The following is a 14,298-nucleotide window of genomic DNA, read 5'->3' as shown; positions in this document are numbered from 1 at the left end:
TGCGACAACAAAATCCTAGGGTTTTTTTCTGACGGATGTTGGCTCAAACTTGCCTTGCGTACACACGGTCACACAAAGTTGTCGGAAAATCCGATCATTCTGAACGCAGTGACGTAAAACACGTACATCGGGACTATAAACGGGGCAGTAGCCAATAGCTTTCATCTCTTTATTTATTCTGAGCATGCGTGGCACTTTGTGCGTCAGATTTGTGTACACACGATCGGAAATTCCGACAACAGATTTTGTTGTCGGAAAATTTTATAGCCTGTTCTCAAACTTTGTGTGTCGGAAAATCCGATGGAAAATGTCCGATGGAGCCCACACACGGTCGGAATTTCCGACAACACGCTCCGATCGGACATTTTCCATTGGAAAATCCGACCATGTGTACGGGGCATAACGAGTCCTTTGACACCGGGGAGGGAAAATTGGGTCCAATTTGGGCATTTTCACTTAGGGGTGTACTCACTTTTGTTGCCAGTGGTTTAGACATTAATGGCTGTGTGTTGAGTTATTTTGAGGGGACAGTAAATTTACACTGTTATACAAGCTGTATACTAACTACTTTACATTGCTGCAAAGTGTCATTTCTTCAGTGTTTCACATGAAAAGATATAATAAAATATTTATAAAAATGTGAGGGGTGTACTCAGTTTTGTGAGATACTGTGTGTGTGTGTGTGTGTGTGTGTGTATATATATATATATATATATATATATATATATATATATATATATATATACACACACACACACACACACGCTTTTCGAAACAAATTTAAACAAACATTTTAAAATGTATTAAAACATGTTTTAATCATCGGATTTATTGGCATATATCAGGTACGCGTGTGTGTGTGTGTTATACGTCGATTCCTGCTGTCTCTGAGGGAAGACGAGTGCCAAGCGCCTCCGGATTATACACAGCCGCGATCTCCTGTGTACCCGGCTCTCAGTCACCAACAGTCACTCTCCTGGCCCAACATTGGACCACTGTCCTGTCTATCACAGGAGGCGGGATTTTGTGTGACTGATCGCTGGGTACACCCGCATCCAGCTCCCAACACCCCCAGGCCTCACCACATGTCTTGTCTGCATCAAGACACCTGCCCACCACATGCTGGAGGACACCAGAGCCCGCCACCGTGATGGGGTAAGGACTGGGGGGGGTTTTCTGGGGGGCGCTAGTGCCGCCCAGAGGGGGGGTGGGGGCAGTTGTGCTAGTTCCGCTCTGCCGCCCCCCCCCAAAAAAGAAAAAACCCCACCAGCCGCCACTGCTCTTTTGTATGATGTCTGTGTGTGAGGCAGGCAGCAGCAAGTCCAGTCCAGTCTGTGAACGACTTATGCCCCGTACACACGGTCGGACATTGATCGGACATTCCGACAACAAAATCCTCGGATTTTTTCCTACGGATGTTGGCTCAAACTTGTTTTGCCTACACACGGTCGCACAAAGTTGTCGGAATTTCCGATCGCCAAGAACGCGGTGACGTCAAGCACGTAGAAAAGGCCGGTTCAGAACCAAGCGCAGCACCCTTTGGGCTCCTTTTGCTAATCTCGTGTTAGTAAAAGTTTGGTGAGAGACGATTCGCGCTTTTTCAGACTCGTGGCTTTCAGATCGTTTTCTGCCGTTCAGTTTGTGCTTGTGGGTTTGTATCTGCTCTTCAGTGCGTGCAAGCAAGTTCCGCGTGACTTTAGTCACTGTATTCTTGTTCGTTCGTTACTGGTTTTCAGGTCGCTCTTCACAGGCCTTGCTGTTCTTCAGTGCGTTCTGTTACTTCGTTCTGAGCAGCCGACCGTTTTCTAGCCATGTTTCGTATGCGTACTCCTCGTAGAGTTCGTGCTGTGCGGGGGCTTGGTGTTGGGGTCCTGACCTTGACACAAGTCCAGTCCATGAACAGGGTGGGGAGGAGTTCATGGACCAAGAATTGGTTGCTTCAGCGTGACCAGTTCTCTCATATGCCTTTGCTCCGTGAGATCCGTGAGAATAATCCTGATGATTTCAGGAATTTTCTCAGGATGACGGACCCCGTGTTTCACCGTCTGTTGGCTTCGCTGACCCCCTATATCAGCAGGCAGGATACCTGCATGTGGCAAGCCATCACTCCGGAGCAGAGGTTGGTCGCTACCTTGCGGTATTTGGCCACAGGGAGAAGCCTGCAGGACCTCAAGTTCTCGACAGGCATCTCCCCCCAGGCTCTGGGGATTATTATCCCAGAGACCTGTTCTGCCATCATCCAGGTCCTACAGAAGGAGTATATGAAGGTAAGATTTTTATCCTTTTATATCACATTTTATTGTATTGAATGTTTGATAATATATTGTATTTCTTTCCTCATTCCCTAATTACCATGATTGGAATATGCTGTGAATGTCCCCTTTGTCCTCATGCATGCTGGATTTTTATGTAATTATTATTTTATGTCCTTCATACATATTTGCCCTTCAATAACCTCCCCAGCATGGTGTCTCCTGCCCTATATTCACCTCATGTAGTCACTTAACAATGTATTTTATCAGCTCCATAGTAGTGCTTTACCCCAAACACCCCCTAAAATGTTTGGAAATGTTATTTTGGATTTAAATTCAGGCAGAGGGCCAGAGGCTTTTTTTTGTGGTGTCCCCAAATTTTTTGTAACCCTCCCTCCCCCAACTGCTAAGTCAGCTGATTCCAATTCTCTATCCTCAATCATCTATCTGCTGACTTTGCCAAACCCATACACACTATACCCACCCCTTTAGTGCTCAGATTTATGGATGAATTCCCCAAAGCATGTAGTGCAAGGGCCTGCCTGTATACTTTACAATGGTACTGTTTAAAGTTCTTGTATCCTATTATTATCTTGATAGGTAATAGCAGAATGTCCAAATGTGCTCAAATGTGTACAGTGTGTATTTATATCTTTGTATTATGACACTTCTTACCTGTCCAGTGGGCTGCCAATAGTGTAACTAAGGAGGGGCTGTTCCAAGTAATACCCTGTATTTAGGCATTCATCTCTCAATGAAGTGAAGAGGGTTACCTGTCCAAGAGTTCCTCCCCCCTATAATGTTAGAAATGGCCCATGAGGGGGGGGGGGAATATGATAGGTGTACCTTATACTTTGTTGTTGTTAAATTCCCCTTAATAAATGCTATCTGGAGGTTGACCCATAATGTTTGTGTCTAATCTGCTTGCCAGGTTTCTGTGAAAAAATAGTAATGTTTATTGTTTTTTCCTCAACAGTTTCCTTCAACGCCACAGGAATGGCAGACTGTGGCCTCCCACTTTGCCCAGCGGTGGGACTTTCCTAACTGCGGAGGGGCAATTGATGGGAAACACGTCCACATCGTCCCACCACCCAACTTGGGGTCGTACTATTATAATTACAAGGGGTTTAATAGTATAGTGATGTTGGCGGTGGTGTCGGCTAATTACGACTTCTTGTATGTGGACGTGGGGGAGAATGGCCGGATGTCCGATGGTGGAGTGCTCGCCCAGACGGAGTTCTACAGGCGTCTCCAGAATGGCAGCTTGGACTTGCCACCTCCAGAGGACAATGTTGAAGGTCTCCCATTTGTGTTCGTTGCTGATGAAGCATTTGCGCTGGGGGACCACCTGATGCGGCCATTCCCGATGAGGACCCTCACCCCGGAACAGAGGGTTTTTAATTACCGGCTGGCCAGAGCCCGAAGAGTGGTGGAGAACACATTTGGAATCCTGGCCAGCCGGTTCCGACTATTTCTGACACCCATCCATATGGCGGAGTATAAACTGAACCATATTATACTGGCGTGCTGTGTTCTCCATAATTTTTTAAGAAAACATTCAGCCAACTATGCTGGCTCAGTTGGGCCTGAGGCCGGAATACCAAATACATCAACAATGACGGCACTTGAAAGTGGCCGTCCTGGCTTGCCCTCCCTGAGTGCCCGTGATGTCCGGTTACGATACCTGGAGTTCTTTGCGGGTAGGGGGGCTATCAATATGCCAGACAATCTGTGACACCTTTTTCAAATAAAAAACAACCAAAAGCAATTCTTGGTGGACATTTACTGCTTGTGTTTGTTTGAGCTGACCCTGACAGAAATGTGTTGAGTGCAGAAAATGTCGTGATTGGGTAACCTTATAAAGAATAGTGTTGGCTGGTACTTCCTAAATGCAAAAACACATTTCACTACAAGTGCACTTGCAACTGCACTGAACCTGCACTTGTAGTGCAAAGTGTATTTGCCCTTAGGAAATAACCCCCATTTGTGCATAAAACAGCAATTACATCACCCCAAAAGTGTTGTAGTGTTGAGACAATAATCCACACATTCTTGAGTAAGGCACTTTTTTATACCTGCACAATCACATGTGCATTTACCAAAGGTTTTTAAAACAAACCAACATGTTTGTTGTATAAAATGTTTGCAGTAGCATTATGAAAAATCAAAATATCCATTTCAGATAAAACAGGCCTGTGTAAAACCAACAAGAAAGCCAAAAAACTAGAACTTACAAAGTTCACATTAGGTAAAACCTGAAGGCTAGATCAGACATCAGTATTTAGGAACTGGGTTTGATCTAGCGTTCAGATGGGGGCAAATCACCCCTGGAAAAGCCAAATTTGGAAGATGCACACCAATTTACGAATGGCAACATGTGCTATCTGCCATCAGGGGGATCAAGGGACGTGTTTTGGGGGAGCAAGCCCTTCCTCAATGCGACTTTATAATTGAGGAAGGGGTTGCCCCCCCAAAACGCGAACATTGATCTCCCGTGATGGCAGATAGCACATGTTGGCACACTGTGTGCATCCTCCAAATTTGGCTTTTCGAAACATTGTAAAAATTTAATTAACATAAAACAGGTGATTTTGTGGGGTTTAAATTCGCCCCAAAACATCAATGATGTTATTATTTTTTTTAATAACATCAGTGATTTGTTGCTGGATGTTTTGCAATTGGAGATTACATCCCATGATCTCCCCTATCAGTATCTGGGCACTTTCTGATGTAAAGCGTTCTGGATCCCGATCACCTAAAAAAGAGATAAAGAACAAAAAAAACAGGTCTCAAAAATCTGCCACCATCCATCTCTTTTACCTGAACCTGTGGTCGCAGACACTCACCTGTTGTGGTGCCAATCTCCACCACGTCTTCTTCTTCCTCCTGCTCTTCTTCTTGTGTTTGGGGTATTTCCCCTTCTTCCAGGGGGGGGGGGGCTCTGGTCTCCTGGGATGAGGGGTGTCCGAGTCTTTTCTCCCCTATGTAAAACAAAAATGGTATACTTAGCACACAGATATTTGATGGCAGAACTCTAGAAATAGGAAACATTGCTTGGAAGTGGGGTACAATTTTCTATGTTAGCCGAGTTCAAAGATGTATTTTTTTTATTGCCCTTTGTCAAGCTGCAATACTTTACCTGTTTGGTACAAGCTTCACAGATGGAGACCCCCCCTATAGTATACACTGGAGCACCTGTGTGCCCCCCCTAATAAAAATGGTGTTCTTGTGTCCCACACTAGTGCTCCAGTGTCCAGATGTGAAAACAGCTGCTCAGTGTCCTCTCCTTACACACAATCTAGTTTGCATTTCATTCTAGTAACAAATCCATCTACACAAACAAATATTTGGCATCCAAGTAGGCCCAAAAAAAATGTGTGAAAATGCATATGGCCTAAACAATGGTGTTCTAGAGGCCGAAAGAAAAAATGTTTGATACGAACGAATAATGGGCCCATGAACATTAAAGTTGACCTTTTAAACGTTACAATTACTAAAAGCATATGGAGCAGAACGAACGGAATAAAGACAGAAAGAATATGAACACAGCACAACTACTTACTTTTTTGCAGCACTCTCCTGATCTTTCGGTACTGCTCCGGCTCTCTCAACTTCAGGTCTGACCACCGCTTCCTGAGCTGATCTTTAGACCTTCGTACCCCGAAATTCCTCTCCAGACTCCGGACCACTTTACCAATGATTTTTGCCTTTCGGATGTTGGGGTTGGGGTAAGGCCCATATTTTCCGTCATAGTCGGACTTCTTCATGATGTCGACCATCTCCAACATCTCCCCAAACGACATATTTGTGGCCTTAAAACGTCTCCTTCTGGATCGGGACGTGCCTGGATCCGGGCTTTCCTCCTCCTCCTCGTTGTTCGAATTATCACGCACCTGGTGTAACTCCGCCATCATGCTCTTCCCCCACTGCGCCGAACGAAAAGGGGCGGGGAATAGAATAGAAAGAACGTCAGGGGCGGGTGGAGTTACACACATGCGCAGTGTGTATAAAGCGTAACACGCTTGCGTATTACGTACGATCTGTGAGCGGAGGAAGGAGCATTGGACGCGCCGATCGTAAGAACGAAGGTAAGAGACAAACTTGGGCCTATACTGCTTCTAGATTGAGGCCTATATTGTAACAAGATTAGGAGAGTTTTGTCTGACATTAGGCTTTGTCTTGTGTTGTTTCTTGCAGTGAACATGGATATCTTAATGAGAGATACTGACTTCATGTCACTATTCATTGATATGCTAAGGGAGCTGCCCTGTCTGTGGGAGATTACCCACCCCCATTTCAAGAACCAAGCAAAGAGGAAGGCAGCACTGGAGCAATTGTGTGAAATTGTGAAGCAGGTGATCCCCACGGCAGACATCACCTATTTAAAGATATTAATTGGTTGCCTGAGGAGCACATATCTAAGGGAGCGCAAGAAAGTCCTGGATTCACAGAGATCCGGAGCAGCAGATGACATCTATGTCCCCAGGATGTTGTACTATGACAGGCTGCATTTTCTGGCAGGCCAGACTGAACCCAGGCCATCCCTCTCCAGTCTTCCTTCCACGCTTCCTTCCCCCCCGGCTGAGGCTTCTGATGCCCAACCTGGGCCTTCCAGGCCATATGTGGAGGAGCCCAGATTGAGCCAGGTATAGCATTCCTCTAAATATTTCTGCTTGTCCAATCAATGATGTTAACTAGATGTTAGTTTGCAGTACTAATTTATGATTGTGATTGATGATGCAAAAACTAAAACTATGTCCCTTTTTCATACACAGGGAAGTCTCAGACAGGAGGTGGCTGATCTGCAGGTCCCTCCACCCCCCCTGAAAACAGAAAGTGGCAGCAGGAGGAGTAGCCTAGAGGAGGCGGCTATCATATTTTTTTGGAGGGCTACAGAGGTCCTGGGAGCACCACAGACCAGGGAGGAGAACATTGCTGCATTCATTGCCTATAAAATGCAGAGGATGGAGGAGGGCCAACAAGCCATGTGTCAGGCCCTCATATCAGAGGCTCTGGCGAAAGGTGTGAGGGGCCAACTTACACCTCACACACAGCTTTGGGATGGTCCTCCTCCTCCTCCTGCAGGTCCTCCTCCTCCTCCTCCCTCTCCTCCAGGGCCTCCCAGTCCTCCTCCAGGTCCTCCCAGTCCTCCTCCTCCTCCAGGTCCTACTCCTCCTCCTGCCACATCTCCAACAGCACAGCCACAGCCCGGAAGGAAGTGTGAAAGGAAGACCAGAGAGTGATTGCCCTGGATCCAGTCTGGTCGGCCAAAAGATGTAGCCTCTTGTGGTACCACAGCCTGGGGACACAGATGTCATCTGCTGCTATCCGAGTCTCTGTGAATCCCGGACCAGACTGCACTCCCTTACATATGGACTCCTCAGGCCACCAATTTTGAGGTTTAAGAATTGATGTCTGCCGTGGGGGTCCCAGGCTTCGCTAATTTCTCCTGTTGATCCAGTGTTGCCTTCCTCTTTGTTTGGTTCTGAGCCCTTAATAAAGGATTTTTGTTTTGAATTATACTCTCCTATGTGTTTTACTTCAAAAATAACAGTTTGTTTGTGAGGATTCAGGTACATTTCAAATATACAATGTGAAATGAACAAGGGACACCAACAACAAAAAATCTCATGGAGATTAAATAATAAAAGATATCAATGGTGTTGTGGTAACTTGCCACACAAAACACACACAAAAATATTCTGGAGTAAAAATAAAAATAACATTGAACAAAGATCAGCCTTGGAAAAAATCCAAACATTAAAGAAAAAAAAAGGCTTAAAAAGAAAAAAATAAAAACATAAAAAATATAAAACTGTCAGATGTGACAACTAATAACAATATATTGAGGGAATCCCACTAAAAAAACACAAATAAAACTTTGTGAGAAGTGTGTGTGAATATGAGCAGCAAAACGACTTAATTCTTGTCACATTATAAAGAAGAAGAGAGTGCGCTGTATTAAACCATTTTTAACATTGCAGCGTGACGAAAGTGCTGTATCCATTGCGAGCGCTAAGTTTACCAGAACGAGCTGTCCCGTGTCGGAATTTCTTCTGATCATGCGTGGCACTTTGTGCGTCGGAACAGGCCACACACGGTCGGAATTGACGCGATCGGATTTTGTTGTCGGAAAATTTTATCTCCTGCTGTCCAACTTTGTGTGTCGGAAAATCCGATGGAAAATGTCCGATGGAGCCCACACACGGTCGGAATTTCCGACAACACGCTCCGATCGGACATTTTCCATCGGAAAATCCGACCGTGTGTACGGGGCATTAGAGAGAGAACACACAAGTATCAACATTCTGGTTTGTAACATGAGCTGTGCGCGCGCATGACTCCTGAGTCTATGAATGACTCTTCAGAGCACATTAGATTCATGAGCTGTTTGAGCCAGCACTGCAGAATGACTCCTGAGTCTAAGAGTGACTCATTAGAGCACATAAGATTCATGAGCTGTGTGAGAAGTCTTTGAATGAGACTTGGTTCACACTGGCGTGTTCATGTGGGAAACCCTGATAATCCACTGCGGGTTCCCGCATTGCACAAGTGTTTTTCAAGTTTTTGGTGTGCCAGAACAAGTTATAATTTTTTAATGTAATTCAAGGTATCTGTTTTTTGTTTGTTTGTTTTTTTCTGGTGTATTGCAGAGATTATAGAATGGCTATTGCAGCAAAATAAAGTTACATAACATCTAATATGCTGACTGTACTGACTGTGTGTATCACAGGACTGAAGTTCATGATCCTTAATCTTAGCTTGAAGGAAATGAGTTGTGAGTCGATTCAGTGATTCAAATCATTTCACTGAACTGATCCAAATGATTTGAATCACTAAAAAGAATCACTTTGCCCAAGTCTAGTCTGCCCTATGGAGAGCAGTGCGGTGTGCTGGGCAGGAAGCAGTGATCGGGGCAGTGATCTAGGACAATGGGATCGTAGTCATAACCAATAACAACTAATATTTAATAATCTAATATAATATTTAAAGAATAATACATAGAAATGCCTGTGGTTTGAAATGGCCGTGACCTTTTATTTATAGGTATAAAGTATAATTAAAATATCAACTTATAATCAGAAATTATCAAACACACTTAACGTGAGTTAAAAGCATATTTGAAATAGCATATCAATATAAATATATATATAAATAGCTCAGCCATATAAACTCAAGCTATATAATGTAAAACCAAAAACAATTATCCATACGCCAGGCTCAGAATCTTAAGGAGCCTGGCACACCCCCAAGGCAACAGCCAATTCAACACAGGATTGAAAATCTAAATTTAGAATGTCCAGAGCGACATCAGATAAATTCACATTGTCAGGTCCATAAAACCCAGGCAAACCACCCTCTAAGTTCAAATGCCGAAAAGACATACCATGAACCGAAGGCATGAATTTATCTAAAGCTCTATTAATTCGCTTACGGATCTTCTCCAAAAATTTAAGGTCAGAACAGAGCAACCAATCAAGTCTAGGAATTATTTCAGAGAATATTAAAAAAGTATCAGGGAAAACAGCATGCAGGCATAAGAGATCAAGCTTAATATGAGAAAGCAATTCTAAGGTTTTACGTTCACCCAGATCATTACCCGATAAATGAAAAATAATGATATGGGGAACAGGCCAGCAATCATGCAGATAAGACAGAACAGAACGTAAATCGCTCCAAAGCATGCCACTTCTTCCATACCAATGAACTTCAAAACCATAAGGCAAGCCCAAATTATTTCCATAGACTCTCCATTCAGCCCTCTTCTGAGCCCAAAAAACATAGGAGTGTCCAATGATCCAGATGACACGCGGAGCACCTAAAATCAAAAACAAAGATTAGGCCTGACATATGATCTATAACAGTTAGATCTCCAACCACCAATATCTTTAATCATAGATTCATTAAGACCTACCAAAGCAGCAGTAGAGGCAGCACCAATACGAAACGAGTGTGATGTAATTCGCAGATGTTCCAAACGCAATGCTTTTAGGCATCTACGTAGAACAGCTTTGAATTGATAAATAGTCACCGGAGCACCCGTGACGTGAATGAGCAAGTGCCGAAAAAACACAGGTCTGACATGCAAAAATTGCCGAACCAAAGAGAAAACACAATAACGAGCACCAGGAAGTGCTCGCAATGTAATCCATCTACCACGACCCAATTGATCCGTTTTACCATGACGAAGTAAAACCTGAATATAATTAGAACCAACAAAAACATCATGAAAAAACAAACCCGATGCATCAGAAACTTTCAACGGGAGTAATTCAGAAATTCAGAACGCCCCAAAAAAACACAAGCAAAAGGCCAAATTAAATAATAACGATTCATAAGGAGAAAAACAAACATCCTTAGAAACGTCACAAAGACGACCCAAAAGGTCAACAGAAATCGGCAATCTATTATCAGCAACCGAGCGATTCTTATTGTAACCCCGCAAGGCATACCGAACAGAGAAAAAGGACATGCAAGATCTACCGCCCTGCATGCGCAAGAAAAAGGAAACACCCGACAAAGTCTTAACAATATGAGAATGGGAATAACCACGAGACATCAATAAACTCAAAAAAGACAAAATCAAGTCTTCAGAAAAAGGGGGTTGAAGATGGCCAAAAGAAAGCAAGAAGGAACACCACAAAGACCACGCAGCTTTATAGGATGCCCACGTGGAATTTGCCAAAGAAGCCCGAATAGCATTGAAGATAGGGTTCATCGAAGTTTCCATAAGTGAAGAGGGCATAATAGGCCAGTAGGATCCGCATGTGGAACCAGGAGTCGGAATTCCTGAAACTGGGAACGGGACAGAGCATCAGCAATGAGATTGTCCTTACCAGGAATGTATTTAGCCTTTAACCATATATTAAGATCTAAACATTTAAAAACCAACATTCTAAGCACAGCAAGAACAGGAAGAGATTTAGAAGACAAACAATTAAGAGCAAAGACAACACCCTTATTATCCGAATATAGTAAAATACGACGATTCCTAAAATGAACACCCCATAATTCCAAAGCAACCAATACAGGAAAAATTTCCAACAGAACAATATTCGACGTTAAACCGGAATCTTTCCAATACGTGGGCCAAACATCGGCCGACCAATGGCCATCCCAATAAGCACCGTAACCACAAGATCCAGCCGCATCAGTATGCAGATGCAACGCTGAAGCAGAACAAAAGGGGGCCTGCCATAAACAGTGACCATTAAACTTAGATAAAAAACGACGCCAAACCATAAGATCATCCCTCATACCAGAAGAAATCCGCACGAAATGAAAAGGAGAAGAAACACCAGAAATAGCGCGATATAAGCGCTTAGAGAAAACACGACCCATCGGCAAAACTCTAGACGCAAACGCCAACAAACCAAGCAAAGACTGCAAAACTTTCAACTTAACCTTACTTTTTGAAAGAACAAAGTCCAATAAAAGTTTAATTTTAACAATCTTAACATCAGGCAGACGGAATTCCATGGAGACCGTGTCAATTTGTATACCGAGAAATTCAAGGCAAGACGTAGGGTAAACAGACTTCTCTTCGGCCAGTGGTATACCAAATTCCTTACAAACAATTCTAAAAACCGTAAATAAATATAAACAATCAGAAGAATCAGCTTTACCAATAAAAAGAAAATCATCCAAATAATGCAACAAAGCAGTAGAACCCGCACGAAAACCAACTACCCACTCAAGAAAAGTAGAAAAAAGTTCAAAATAATAACAAGAAAGCGAACACCCCATTGGGAGACACTTATCAAAATAAAATTCATCTTGAAAATGGAAACCCAAAGAATTAAAAGCCGACGGGTGAATAGGAAGCAAACGAAACGCCGATTGTATGTCGGCCTTAGCAAGCAAAGCGGATGAACCAACTGCCCTAATCTTAAACAAAGCATCATCAAAAGAAGAATATTGGACAGAACACCAGGATGAGTCAATATCATCATTCAAAGAAAAACCGTAAGGGAAAGAGAGATGGTGAATCAACCTATAAGAGTTAGGCTCCTTTTTTGGAACAATACCAAGCGGCGAAACACGAAAATCAGGGAATGGAGGAGCGGAAAACGGACCCGCAATTCTACCAGCTCGCAATTCCTTATCCAACTTGTCACGAACAACAGACGGATGCAAAGAAATCGAAGGCAAATTAGGAAATATGTGACAACCAACCCCAGAAAAAGAAGGCAACAGAAAACCAAACAAAAAACCCTCACGCAAGACGATTGCCTTCAGATGCTCTGGATACTTGAGAAGCCAAGGCAGTATGCTTAGAATTTTCACTGGAGTTGTGGCTTTTAAGAAAAAGCTCCTTAGAAGGAGCAGAAGCACTAGAGGACAACTTCTTAAAACAGCGCGAAGCAGGGTGGCTACCCGCACAATGGCTACATTCATGTTTGTATTTACAGTTATTAGGCCATTTACACAGCCCATCATTAAAATGAAAACAAACTCCCCGGTGATAAGCAGTAGTAGGAGTAGAAGCAGTGACCTTAAACAGAGGCTTTTGAGGCAACAAAAGATTAAGCCATAAGCCAACCCCATTTCATATGTTTATGTACAGACAATTTTTGGCGAAAGGCCTCATCATAATAAAACCACGAAAAACCAGGGAAATTTTTGTAAGCTTCCAAAATGATTTCGACATGTTGGAACAAACCAGAACACAGGTCAGGACGTTTCTCACCAAGGACACCAGCGTAAATGCAAAATGCTTGCAGCCAATTATTAAAGGAGCGTGGCGCAATCTTCTTCCTATCATCATCTCTCTTATCACTATCCCTCTTCTCCAAGCGATGTTCATGATTGGACGGAAGCAAAGGTAATAAGTCGACATACTCCCCAGACCAAATCTTTTCTTTCATAGAATTAGACAAATGAAAACCCAAGGGGGATAATTCGCATGTTACAACCTCCTTTAAACAAGAATCCGGAATAAGCGTGTTAACAACCACCGCTGGAGCCGCAGGAGGCATAGGTGCAGCATCGACAGTCGTAGAGACAGGAACAACACGGGAGACAGACAAAGGATCTAGCCACGCAGAAGCTACACTTGGAGTAGACGTGGGATGAGCAACATTAACAGAACCAGCTAGATCAGATAAAAATTTAGAAAACGAACAAAACAACTCAGACAATTTTGAATAATCAGCAAACTCACCAGAAGTATCTGAAGTAACAGTATTCGCATTATGCGTAGAGTCAGAGAGCATAGGCGCCTGCGAAATCTCACAAGCAGTAGATGTACGGCCAGGCACCATGGTAACGCTATCAGATAGTAACGAAGGATCAACAGAAGAATTGTTTGGTAGCAAAACACCTAAAGCAAGAAAAAGAAACGCAATTATTATCAAAAATATGGTGTACTGCAGAACACTACAGAAGAACACAAACCTTTAGTTTTACAAGGACGCTTCCTTCCACTGTGCATCGCATCAGCACCAGTAACCGTGACAACAGGATCCGCAGTCACAGAAAGACCCGCAGAAGAAGCTTGAGCCACCGTCGCAGAAGTATGAACACTATAAAGGGTTAAAAAACAATATAAGACAATTAAAAACAACAAGAAATTAGTAACAGAAATTAAAAACCTGTAGAATTAAATAACCTATGATTAATGTAGCTGTTGTTCACATGCCCATCCGGGGAATCGAACCTGCGAGGTCTCTTCAAATGTCTCTGTGTTCTTCTCCCAGAACGAACTGCGCATGTGCGAGCGATCTCACCCGAAGGAGAAGGCCGAGCTACATCGTGGAATGAAGGAGTGCCCGGCGGAAGAGAAGAAGGCGGAGATGACGTCGGCGCAGTCAGATGCAGAGACGAATCTTCCGGCACAGAAGCAGGATGGAATGGAGGAAGTTCGCTCCGGAAAACCGGAGGATTAGCAGAAGCACAGGGAGGGGGGAGATCCTCAATGGAGAAACGAAGGGCTGAAGAGGGAGGGGGGCATGACGGAACACACCGAGGTAAAGGAGGAACAGGAACCCCGGAGCCAGAAGGGGGAATAGAGAAAGAAGAAGCCTGTGTACCCGGTCCCACGGTG

The sequence above is a fragment of the Aquarana catesbeiana genome, linkage group LG09 (assembly GCF_042186555.1).
Source record: "Aquarana catesbeiana isolate 2022-GZ linkage group LG09, ASM4218655v1, whole genome shotgun sequence".
Lineage (NCBI taxonomy): Eukaryota > Metazoa > Chordata > Amphibia > Anura > Ranidae > Aquarana > Aquarana catesbeiana.
Note: the sequence above shows the minus strand (reverse complement) of the source record.